Below are 9476 nucleotides of genomic sequence, written 5' to 3'. Positions count from 1 at the left end.
ATTACTTAAAATTTAATGATCAGATTCTATTACCTTTACCCATTACTGCAAAGTTATATGACTCTAGCATTAATATTGACTGTAATATAATCGTTTGAATTGAATGTTTTGAAACTACGTACTGTCCTATTAATTGATACTGATTTTATTCAGAAAGAAGCAATTAGATTGGTTGTGATGGGACACAATAACTTTGATTCTAATTGAGTGAGGGTGTTGAAACTTCGCGTATCGTTTCACTATGTCAAAACCGTGGCCCAAATCTGTCGGGCATTTAAGCCCCCCCCCCCTTCCCCGAACACACACCTAATTTAACTTCCATCGTGCCCGCCTATTCCCGTCTTCGTTAGTCCAGTGGGGGCAGAACTGTAGGGAGTTCGGATGGGGCTTATACTGGGTTTTATACAACCTCAAAACAACAAATTCTGACGTCGTGACAACTTTTCGCCAACCACCACACAACGTTGAAAAACAACAAATTCTGACGTCGTGACAACTTTTCGTCAACCACCACACAACGTTGAAAAACAACAAATTCTGACGTCGTGACAACTTTTCGTCAACCACCACACAACGTTGTGACAATGTTGCTTGAACGTCCGTACAGCGTTGTCACAACTTTTCGTCAACCACCACACAACGTTGTGACAATGTTGCTTTGACGTCCGTACAACGTTGTCACAACTTTTCGTCAACCACCACACAACGTTGTGACAATGTTGCTTTGGCGTCCGTACAACGTTGTCACAACTTTTCGTCAACCACCACACAACGTTGTGACAATGTTGCTTTGACGTCCGTACAACGTTGTCACAACGTAAGAGTTTGTTGCAAAACAACCTACAGCTGACCTATTTCAGACGTTGTGATACAACCCCTGAACAATGTTGTCACAACGTTGTGTGCCCGCTGGGTCTTCAGATTTACAACACCTCCACTAATTTCGATTCCTTCTGGAATGTCTAAAGACACATTTGGTTCCAACAAGGCCTGGGTATTTTCGCTTAGCGGGACTTTAACTGTGGCCTTTATAGGAACTGTTGACCCACTTGGTATTTTAATACCATGATTTCCTGATTTGACCTCACAAAGTTCATCCGATTTCTTTGTCGAAATAAAGTCAACAAGTGCCGATACCTTTTCTGGTTGTAACTTCGGAAGCAATGACGAATTTAAAATGTCACTATCTAATGGTTCAACATTCAAATAGTTTTCTATCACATTATAACCAATGATAGGTTTTTTTTTTATAAGCAATATTTTTATTCAGATTTCTATCTGAATAGGGATTGGGGAACAGGCATAGCCTATATTAAACCCTTCTCCCTGTCAGATATAGATACATGTATTTACATAAAGAAACATACAATGTACAAGTGCAGTTATTTTACAGTGAGTGTGTTATAGTTGTCTCTGGAATGGATTTACAGTTTAGTAATAGGCAAATAATGTACAAGTGAAAATATATTTACAATGAATGGTTTGGGACGTATTGAAAAAATAACAAACAACAAGCAAAGCTATAAACAGGAAAACACACATACACATAAAAATTTGATGATGTACATTGGTAATGATTTAAATCATTTTGATATGTTAAATAGTACTTATATGCATATTTACAAAAATATTGGTTATCACATCTATATACATATTTACAAATAAAAGATCGATAATCACGGTATAGCATTGATGCGGCGCTGTGCGTGGATTGGCACAAAGTAAATTAATCCCATAAAATAACAAGGACTGATACCAATAAAAAATAATCCGTAAAAAAAAAAAAAAACAAAAAAAAAAAAAACAAACCAAAAAGCCCCCCTCCCCCCCAAAAAAAAACCCCACAGATAAGGAGAAATAACAAATAATAAAACAGCAAATGTTGATGTTGTGCGAATGGAAGAGTCACGTGATTTTTCTTTGATTGGCACGTTGAGCTCGACAAGGGAAGAGAGCATGGTGTTTACAGCACAATACAGTTTAGAAAATAACGGCCAATTTAGGTGGTGAGTAAATTCAAATTTAGTTTGGTTTGATAAACAGTTTTAATTTGAGTTGTGCAGTTTGTTGATACAAGCCCATAACCGTTAATTACTCAACAAGGCAAAAGTTTCCAACATTGTTTATAATATATAAAATTTTAATACTACTGTCTGATTCATCGTAAATTTTAAACGGATTTCTTCGATTATGAACAAACTACTTAACTTTGGTTATTATAAACTTACCTGTGTGTTTGTAATGAACTCCCGTTCGATAAAATCCATTGCACAACTAATTATCACAACGATGAAAACAAGTTTTCTCTTGAAAAATTGAAATATCACAAACTTTTCCCAGAGAAAAATACCAATATGGAAGATGGTTACGTCACTCTGCGGAAGATATCATTTCGTATTAGGGGTGACAGTATAGGAAATTCAAGTACAATTACGACAAGAATCCATGACCACTCGGACCAAAGATCACTCGGTTCAAGACCAGTCGGACCAAGTGATAGACCACTCAGCCCAAACAAATAGACTACTCGGACCATACAAAAAGACTATTCGGACCCAACAGAAAGACGACTCGGACCAATAATAAAATGTTGTTTTAATAAATTGATAATTGCGTTTGTTTTAATATAATTACTCGAACCAATAATAAAGTGTTATTTTAATAAATTGATAATTGTGTTTATTTTAATATGACTACTCGAACCAATAATAAAGTGTTATTTGAATAAATTGATAATTGTGTGTGTTTTAATATGACTACTCGAACTACTAATAACGTGTTGTTTGAATAAATTGATAATTGTATTCCAAATCGCAAAATATCGAGAACCACACTTGTAGTCACGTTTAAAAAGGGGCATATAAACGTCCGGTCTTCGTATTATTATGTGCTGTTTATATTAACGCATCAAGGGCGGATAACTTGAAAACGTGTCTCCACCCCCCCCCCCCCCATATATAGTAACCCAGGGGTTAGTGGGGTAGAACGGAATGAAACCACTGGGGATACCGTGAATGTGGAAAAAGTAAAATTAGGCTATCAGACAAGAACAGTATACCCGTATATGTAGAAACTGTCAAAAGTCTGGAAATACCGAGTCTCATTGCAAGAGTAAAGAAAAATTAGATTGATATTTTTTTTTTTTGCACCATTATTAATTAATTTTAAAACTAATCGTTGATTTATTTACGTACACAAAATTGAACCAAACAACTCTAAATATAAGAATTCCGCATAAGAATTATTTGCTTCTTTGTATTGTGATTTAATAATAAATAAATAGCATATTGTCTAGCCTTATAATATAATTTAATTGGTCCGACTGGTCTTGTTTTGTTCCGACTGGTCTTAGTCCGAGTAGTCTTTGGTCCGAGTGGTCTGGATACCTACGACAATTGGCATTGAGTTTGAGCGTTCGCACACATAACTACCCGCATTCCTGTATTTAGTTACCGTCTTTTACATTCTAGTAAAATCTCTGCAAATTTTATAGCCTTACTTTTTGAAATATTTTGTTCTAATTATTTGATTAGAGACTCGGATGGGATTATTTACTTTTGAACACGCATGCCGCACAAACACAACTATACATTCGTTTTACGGGCTTTATCACACTTCGGTCAAAACTGTCGAATCGAGAATTAATGTTCCGCTTCTTACGGGGTCATACGGGCTTAGTAGCATTATATACCCACCCGGGCACCCAATACGGCAATAGACACGCTGAGGGCTGCCGCAACACGCTTAAAGATGTTACTGAAGCGGTTATTATTCGATCGAAAGAATGCGTATAAAATTAAAAATACACTCAGAGAATTCGGAGGTAAGCTTCATGATCCTTGTTAAATCATTTATAACATAAAGAAGATAGGATATTTATAGTTTATTCATGACTTTATTTTTACGAGTATCCGTGCAATCAGTGATATTTTAATTGTGAAGAAAATTTGATAGACTGGCGATCAATGGTTTCCATATAAATCTCCAATGTAATTGCCTTCAATTGATATTTTTCGTCGCCCAAACCCATATACGATCAAAATGATCGCGCTGTCAAACTATCTTTCAATGTTAACCAACCCCCGCAACAGGTATATTGGATTCGACCAATACGTCACGAAGACATTGTTGACATCGCCTCTGTCGAAATTACAAGTAAATTTTCAAATTTTTCAAGAGAGAAATTGTTCTCATTGTTGTGATAATTAGTTGTGCAATGGATTTTATCGAACGGGAGTTCATTACAAACACACAGGTAAGTTTATAATAACCAAAGTTAAGTAGTTTGTTCATAATCGAAGAAATCCGTTTAAAATTTACGATGAATCAGACAGTAACACTAGTAGTAGTAACATAACAATCGTTCATTCATAGACTACCTAGTAGGCCTATAGCTACCTGCTTAAAGTTAATCGTACGTGGACAATGTGCATATTTAGGAGAGTTGGCACAGTTACAAAGCTTGATACCAATTACCATTATTAACGATGACGTGCAAGGGCTATTTAGGAGTATTTTGCAATTTCGCAGCATACTGTCATTTCATTATTCATAATTTGGTGTTCTGTTTTCTAATATTTCTGACTTGTCACTTCAAGTTCAACAGATTTGTGTTATTACTTAGTAATTCTTATTTCAGGTAAAAATGATACTGTTATTGTTGAGAGAAACTAGGTAAGTTTGGGATTACCATATGCTTCAATTTTATTTACATAGTTCCCTAGCATTGACAGTTCAGGGCTACTGCTTCTTGAAAATATAACCAAAGATAAAATTCAAATCTTAGTAAATACTAGGCAATAAAATCGATCTAATTATCCAATCATATTACAAAAACTTAGATTCCGTCCTAATCAAAGTTTCGTGAAGCAGGCCTCTGTTTAGGTCAATGTTTAAAGTTGAGTATTGACACTCTTCTAAGAAAACAATTTGCACTATGACGGATGGGGTTATTGGTAATTTTACTGCATAAAAGCCTTTAGGCCTACAGTGTTATTTAACCATTAACTAACATTGGGGTTATAGTAATAGCAAAATTAATCAATTCAAAAGTTTTACAATCTCAATAATTGTTGGGTTTTTTTTTTAGATGAGTAAACTGCAGACAGTTAATGCACATGCATAGCACAGGGGCTAATAAGGGTAAGTATTTTACATATTAAACTATCTTGATATTTAAAGATTCATATTATAGTAATTGAGAATTTGAGTTGTCAGTTATAAATATAGATAAAAACTAAACAATATAAAGGAAGTATGCTCTACTCGGAACTAAGCAATTAGCGATTGGATTCTACTTGTCTGGTTTCTAATCAGTTTCATCTAACTTAAAACAGTATGTATTATTATAATCTTACTCTTAACATAACATGCATAGCAGTTAATAACACTGGCAGTAAACCTGTAAACATCATATACAGCATCATATACATGTACTCCCAGCTTATTATCAGTCTTTTACAATACAAATGACAACTCTAAATAGTGTAGTATTATGATTTCTGATTTACTATAGTCAGTTGATTTACAAACTTTGCAATAAGCTACTAAAGATGATTAACTACTTGATTTATGTTTTGCACTATTTTGCAGGAGATTCAGAGAACATTTCAGACCAGCTTTATACAGACAGGCTAATTTACAAACAAATATATAATATGGGTAAAGTCTATAGGTGTATATATTTGGTTATGCAAGTTTGTTATTGAATTCCAATTACTTATTACAAGAACTATAATGTTTGTTGGCTATAAAATTCAATCTTAAGTAAGCTTAATAAAGATATCATAATCATAAAAATTAATATAGCTAATACATATAATAATATATATAAGTAATATTAAAAATTCAATGGGATATTGATGGTGCATTAAAGAGAGTTGTTTCCCTTTAATATCAATGCGCAAAATTCACAGATATATAAGTTTATAAATTCATTTTTAGATCTTTCATGCAAATTTGACAGGCAAAACATTTTGGAAATTTATATTCTAAAGGGTAGACACTTATGAATTATTGTTGGTTATTGAGGGGGCAGGGTTATCTTCACAGGTATTGATATTAACAATGATGTACAGATTTTCTATGTTACACTATATTTCAGCAAGTTTGTTATTGAATTCCAATTACTTATTACAAGAACTATAATGTTTGTTGGCTATAAAATTCAATCTTAAATAAGCTTAATAAAGATATCATAATCATAAAAATTAATATAACTAATACATATAATAATATATATAAGTAATATTAAAAATTCAATGGGATATTGATGGTGCATTAAAGAGAGTTGTTTCCCTTTAATATCAAATGTGCAAAATTCACAGATATATAAGTTTATAAATTCATTTTTAGATGATAGGTTCATTGATTTTGTCGGTTACAAGGAATGGGACATGTAGAATTTTAGCGTCTTTTGCCTTAACTAATTGGAAAGTTAATACTACGTAGCCTTCAAAAGGTATTTCAGCCCCATTTGCAGCTTTAACCCGAAACAATGAATGTTCTAATAAATCTGTTATTGGTTTTATTGTGAAATCGTATAAATTCTTTTTTAACCATGTTGGGGGCACAAGGCAAACTTGAGCGCCTGTATCCCACAAAGCTAAAGTTTTTTGTTTGTTCAACATGCATAGAACCTGACATGATTTCCCCACAAGTTTACACAGTTTATCACGGTCTACCTCATTTAAAGGGGGTGTTCCCAAACTGAACACAGTTCTTTCAGATTCTATAAAGTTTATTCTGCCAGTTATTGCCTGTCGACAGTCTACACAACAACCATATCCAACACCACATTCACAGGATGAGGCTAAACAAACATGCTTTCGGTTCAACAACTTGCCTCCAGCGTTGAAACCCTTTCGTTTCCCGAACGCTGTTTACAACCAGCTTGAAAGTGTTCAGCTGAACCACATCTGAAACATCTGTCACTAGAGTTTTTCTCAGTACAGGATTTACACTTGCGGTGTTCTTGTTTGGATCTTTCAGGGCTGTGCCTCCCCCGTCTCTGGTTGTATGTATTTGACTCTTGTTTCGTACAATCGTGATAGTTTTGTGACGATCTAGCTTTTGCAAATTCTTCCCGTAAAGCCTTTACTTCAGCTTGTAAAGTCGGATTACTCAACAAAAGTTCTTTTGTTGCTAGAGCCACCGCTGGATCGCGAAGTCCTGTGTGGAGGCTCCTTAGAGTCATTCTGCGAACAAGCTTTTTGTCGTAGTGTCCTTGTAGTTCGCCTCCCAGGTTTTCGACCTCCGCAGATGTCAACAACACCTTTTGTCCCAAGTCTTCCTTTGGTCGTTGCGATGCACTTGTTAATTCATTATAAAGTTCTGTGGCAGACCTTTCTCGAAAGTAAACCCTAAGTAGCTTTCTAAGTTCTACTAAAGAAATGTCATCTCAGGCTTCAAGATATGCACGTAACTGTTCATTGGGATGAAATGATTTTACCACTGCCCAAATCACTATCTTTTCAGTGTAACCCTGTTCTAAACCAGTCTCAACTTGTCGCATGAGGTTTATGAAGCTGATTCCTTCCAATCCATTTACCGTCCCACTGATCTTAAACTTTTCGTTGTTTTTCGTCACATGTTGATGTTGAACAACAGCTGACACAGGGTCCTTGGATTCCTTTGAATCTGTCTGAAAAATATCATTTTCTGATAAAGTAGGGGTTGTTATTTGGGTGACACTGGCCGTCGGCTTCGGTTTTCTGTTTCGATGCACAACATTCCACAACTCGTCGGTTTTCTGATGTGCGTTTTCCCCTTCCTGTATATTTTGAATGAGTTTTTCGAGAGTTTTTATAAGTTCACAAGGTGTGTTATCGCCACCTGCAATTTGTAGCTCCTTTACGATTTTATGTAGGATTTCATCTGTGGATGAATAAAGTTCTCTCCTGATCAGATAAAGCTTCTCTTCCATCGATTCTTTCGATTCTTTAGACTTAGACATCATAAGACTTCAGTACGGTAACAACCTTGTCCCTGTGACCATGGAATTGGAATCCTGGCAAGCTCGCCAAATGTAAGCTTTGCCGTGGTCTTTAGGCGACAGATTTCTGCAGAAAGAAGGAGAAAATATTGAGTTATTCTACAAGTTTATTTTATTAATGGCGGCGGGAAAACAACACAACAATTTGAACAATTGTAATTTATAAAGAACAATAAAATGAATATCACTCATGGGTGTTATGCGCAATGGATATAAAATGAGACCAATGATTGACACAATCTAACTATGACATACGCACCGAAGATCTTACTCCTTAACGTTCTGTTCAAGGTCTAATGTCTAAAGTCTAAACACAATTGAGGCAATGGATGGACAAATAAGATTTGATTGATTCCATTTCCAATGAGCAAATAATGGAATGAATAATATTGACAAATCGAGCACAACAATGAATTATTGACATGGGTACTCAATATAACATAATTGGGTATTGTTTCTTTTAGGACTAAAATGGAATAGGAAATAACTGACACTAATGATACTTTAACAAACATGTGCAATTCCATTCCCAAGAACCACGCACTGACGTCACATATTCCTACCGACCATGCGTTTTCGATCACTCGAACACAATTGTCACTTGAAATGAAAAATGCAAAAAAACGTGACAATGCCTGAATACGGACAATTGTCAACTTATTCTTGGATATCTTATGCACAAATTAACATAACTTTGACATTATGATTATTAATATTTACCTGCAGAAAGAAGGAGAAAATATTGAGTTATTCTACAAGTTTATTTTATTAATGGCGGCGGGAAAACAACAATCTTTCAGCTAATGATTATCATCGAAAAATGGTATTTTTAACCAATGAAAAATAAGCTTACAAAAGCCAGCTGATAATAATGGTTGTTATCTTCCCTTAACCAATAATGATATAAATCTTGCTTCAGACCACTGGTTAAACTATACGAATTACAGCAGAATGTAATACAATTTAAAAATGAAAAATTTAGGCGGTTTACAATTATACATATAGTCTCTATTTTGTCTATAACTCTCACACCAGACAGTTTATGCGGTGGGTTACCCCTAACAGAACAGACACACCCAATATGCCACGCCTCCCAGCTAGGCTAGATTAGCTTAAATCCGTACCGCATTAAACTGCTTGGAAGTCATTCAGCACTTTTTTGTTACCTCTTGTACAGGTCAGGTTCATTGTGTAGGCAAAAGACAAGACGAGTAACGAGTTTGATAAGTTTATGTAACAGCCATTTCTAACTATCTCTGACATACGTCATCATGAATACATCCGGGTAGTTTACATTATACAAATCGTAATACAGTTAAAGGGAGGGTACTCCAATATCGTTACATCCCCCTTTTCAGACATAATGTAAACAAAACATTAATACTACAACTGAAAGAGATATAACCAACCTGGCTATTAAGTAGATTGAACATTAACATTTAAATTAAAAAGATTACTACATGAAATATCATTTAGAGTTCGC

The 9476-nt window shown here is 34.8% G+C and overlaps 1 long non-coding RNA gene across 1 annotated transcript; it reads left to right on the top strand.

Moving 5' to 3' along the window:
• Positions 1–1805: 1805 nt before the first annotated feature.
• On the top strand, positions 1806–5719 carry LOC130012498 (uncharacterized). Its single transcript, XR_008787934.1, has 4 exons — positions 1806–2006; positions 4640–4674; positions 5090–5142; positions 5593–5719. It is a non-coding gene; the product is annotated as an uncharacterized LOC130012498 (long non-coding RNA).
• The last annotated feature ends 3757 nt before the right edge of the window (positions 5720–9476 follow it).

The sequence above is a fragment of the Patella vulgata genome, chromosome 4, assembly GCF_932274485.2.
Source record: "Patella vulgata chromosome 4, xgPatVulg1.2, whole genome shotgun sequence".
Classification (NCBI taxonomy): domain Eukaryota; kingdom Metazoa; phylum Mollusca; class Gastropoda; family Patellidae; genus Patella; species Patella vulgata.
The sequence above is the reverse complement of the archived record's forward strand: the minus strand, read 5'-3'. Positions and strand labels throughout refer to the sequence as shown.